At 43.7% G+C, this 3,441-nt stretch overlaps 2 non-coding genes across 2 annotated transcripts; both read right to left on the reverse strand.

Annotated features, from left to right (window-relative positions):
- Positions 1 to 579: 579 nt before the first annotated feature.
- On the reverse strand, positions 580 to 770 carry LOC144764297 (U2 spliceosomal RNA). The gene has a single exon (XR_013596481.1). It is a non-coding gene; the product is annotated as a U2 spliceosomal RNA (small nuclear RNA).
- Positions 771 to 1,407: 637 nt separating this feature from the next.
- LOC144764443 (U2 spliceosomal RNA) lies at positions 1,408 to 1,594 on the reverse strand. Its single transcript, XR_013596546.1, has one exon. It is a non-coding gene; the product is annotated as a U2 spliceosomal RNA (small nuclear RNA).
- Positions 1,595 to 3,441: the final 1,847 nt, after the last annotated feature.

The following is a 3,441-nucleotide window of genomic DNA, read 5'->3' on the forward strand; positions in this document are numbered from 1 at the left end:
GACAGGTGATGTTTTCAGAAAGCAGGATGAGGTCTATTCTGGAGGCTGTGGAGTTGTCATCTGATCTCCATGTGAAACCTGGAGAGTTTGGGTTGTTGGTTCTATAGGCATCTTTCAAGTCCATGTTTCCCATGAGTTCTTTGAGCATTTTGGATGATTTGTCTAATCTGTAAGTTGTATTAGCTCCCAACCGGTCATTGCTTTTTAAGATGCAGTTAAAATCTCCCATCATGATGGTAAAGTTTTGCTCCTATTATGAAGTGTTGTAGGCTTTCAAAGAGGTCGTATCGCTCATTTTTGGTTGTGTGGCCATATATGTTACAAAGGCAGAAAAAAAGAAAGAATTTTGTATTTGTATTTTTTTTTCGTAAACGAGAAAAATTAATAAATAAATAAATAAATAACGTGCGGCCCGGGTGCGGCAAATAAGTCAAATAAATACATAAATAAGGCAAGACACCGTGACCAGTTTGCTTTTATTCACACGCAAACACAATAGCGCCACTTTACAGGGTATGTTAGTGAAGCGCTACTCTCGTTTTCTCGACTATTTTTCAACAGCATTGTTTTCCCCGGGTAGGGAAGTGCACCATTCCTGGAGGTACTGCAATACCAGGTTGATGCGTGGAGTGGACAGAGCAAGCTCCTATTCCATCTCCCTGTTTCAACAATCAATTTAATATCTGGTCCCCAGATAGAGGACGTATCAGATATTAAACTGATAAGAACAGATACTACACTTGATCTTAGCCAAAAGGCCGAGAAGCGATAACCAGAATGGTGCCAGAATTAACGCCTCCCGAAGAAATCCACCTGGCTGACCCGGACCGGGGTCTTCCCTTGCACCGTTTCTGACTCCCAGCAAGAGCTCATCATGTGCCGGTGGAAAGGAGGCCCCAGCCTCAGGCCTTCTCCCGGCTCCCAGAGTCCTCCTGGGCTGTCGATTCATTAGGCGTCACTTAGCATACCCACGTTGTCCTCTTTCTAGTATTTGCATGCCCCGCCCCTTCCTGCGCACTGCTCCCCTGCAGCCTAAGGCCTATAGATAAGGCTTGGCCGTACGTGGCCGTTCGGGGACGGGCGGGGCGGGCAGAGAAGGAAAAGGACTCTGTATTTTTCTTCTTGCTCAGAGAAGCCAAGGGCAGTGTCCACTTCTCTCCCTCCCTCCATCCCTCCCTCCATCCCTCCATCCCTCCCTCCATCCCTCCATCCATCCATCCTACTGACTTGCTGGGAACCTTCTTCAATTCGTTCCCCAGTGAAATGGATCCAAAATCAATGAAACTCTGCTGCTGGAAAAACAGTATTTTTCCGACATTTGTCTCTTTTCAAAGTGCAGCGTCTGGATGGAGAAGAGGAGAAAAAAGAGAGAATTTTTATTTATTTTTTAAACGCGAAAAAATAAATAAATAACGCACGCCCCGGAGGTACTGCAATACCAGGTTGATGCGTGGAGTGGACAGAGCAAGCTCCTATTCCATCTCCCTGTTCCATAAATCAATTTAATATATGGTCCCCAGATAGAGGACGTATCAGATATTAAACTGATAAGAACAGTTTATTTTTGTTTCAAAAACCTTTATTGAATAGATAAAGGCACAGATACAGAAATATACAATTTAAAAGACCAAAGTTACATCAAGTGGTCCATAGGAGATATATACAGATATGATGGGTAAATCTGGATGAAGGCACAGATACAGAAATATATAACTTTTAAAAGACCAAGGTTACATTAGGTGGTCTATAGGAAATACATACAGATATGATGATGAAAACTTTGTACACTACAGGCAGATAAATTTGGTGCGTTTATAAATGCCAATCCTGTTACAGCCCGGTGGCAAAGCAGACAAACAAAAACAAGCGTATTAACAAGTTATTTAATCATAACTGTCTAGTTTTCTAGGTGACCCAACCCTCCCAGTTCTTAATTTGCCACAAGGTGTTGGCGTCGTCAATCCCTAAGGTGGCACGATCAACAGAAACATAGGTCATAACTTTATCCAAAAAAAGATTTCTGCATATTTTGGAGTCCATGTCCTTATGGAGAAAAAGAAACAGGTTCCTGGCATCCCATAAAGCCTCTTTGGCACAGTTCAACAGTCTCCAGGCAGTGGGAGGGCGCCGTGCAGAAATGTCCTGTCCATACAAAAGGGCGTTGAAAATCAAGGCAGCAATGCCAGCAATGTTTGAAAGAAAAGGCCACAACAAAACCCAAAATTTCTTCACTTAAAGACAACCCCACAGGAGATGGAAAATGGTTTCGTCGTGGCCGCATCTGGGGCGCGGACAACATGCTGTGGGGGCCAAACCTCTCCGATGTTCAAAAACTTTTACAGAAAGCCATCCATGTGCGGCCATCCAAGCCAGGTCACGCTGACTGTGGGTAATGTCCCTGTGACCCACCATTTTCCAGACTCACACCGACTGAGCCTCAGTTACAACACCCAACAGGATCGGTTGCTCAGTTTTCCGAAGTTCGTTCTTTAGCCTGGTGGGGTGAATACAGATGTCCCTATCAAAAGTTTCTGTGTCCAAGGTCTGCAAAAAGGAACAAAGGTCTTTATAAAATGGTGGTGCATCATGGGCCAAGGGAAAACAATTGGAAGGGGAAAAAAGTCCAAAACGCCGTATCTGTGCTCCTAGAAAATACTTGGTAAATAAGGCAGGAACAGATTTCAGATCATCAGCAGTGCGTGATACAACATAACATAATAATTTGGACAACAAAAAGGTTTTAAGGTCAGGTAAACTTTTACCCCCATTACTCCACTGTCGACAAACTTTATCTCTGCTAAGTTTCTCCATGCGAGAGTTCCATAAAAAGGTAAAAAACATTTTCTGAATTTTCTGGAAAGTGCGGTATTTGGGAGGAAAAACCATAGCAAGGTACAACAATAACGGAAATAAAACAGCTTTAATAACCAAAACTTTGCCTTCAAGCGTCAGCTTGCGCAAGGACCATAGGGAAAGCTTTTTTAATAATTTCGCCTGAAGTTCAGCCCACTTTCTCTCCTCAAACCCGCAAACCCCAAAGTAGACTCCCAGGATTTTAACAAGTTCCGAAGTAACGAGGACTGGTAAATTCGCCAGTCGATCCCAGGGCCCTGTAGTAAAACAAACACTTTTACCCATGTTAAGACTCAAACCAGAATGTGACTGAAAAAGAGAGGCCTGTAACAGTGTCCTGCGGAAAGAGGCAGCATTGGTACACAACACCGTGACGTCATCCATGTATGCCACAATTTTGTGCTGAATCCCCGAACCCCCAGGAACAAAAACCCCTTTAATGACTTTGTCTTGCCGCAGTTTACACAGAAAAGGCTCTAATGCACAAACGAAAAGGATGGGTGACATAGGACACCCCTGACGGACCCCGGAAAGAATAGGAAAAGGAGCAGAAAAAAACCTGTTAATGTTAACTTTGCTGGAAGCACC

Source organism: Lissotriton helveticus, chromosome 6, assembly GCF_964261635.1.
Source record: "Lissotriton helveticus chromosome 6, aLisHel1.1, whole genome shotgun sequence".
Classification (NCBI taxonomy): domain Eukaryota; kingdom Metazoa; phylum Chordata; class Amphibia; order Caudata; family Salamandridae; genus Lissotriton; species Lissotriton helveticus.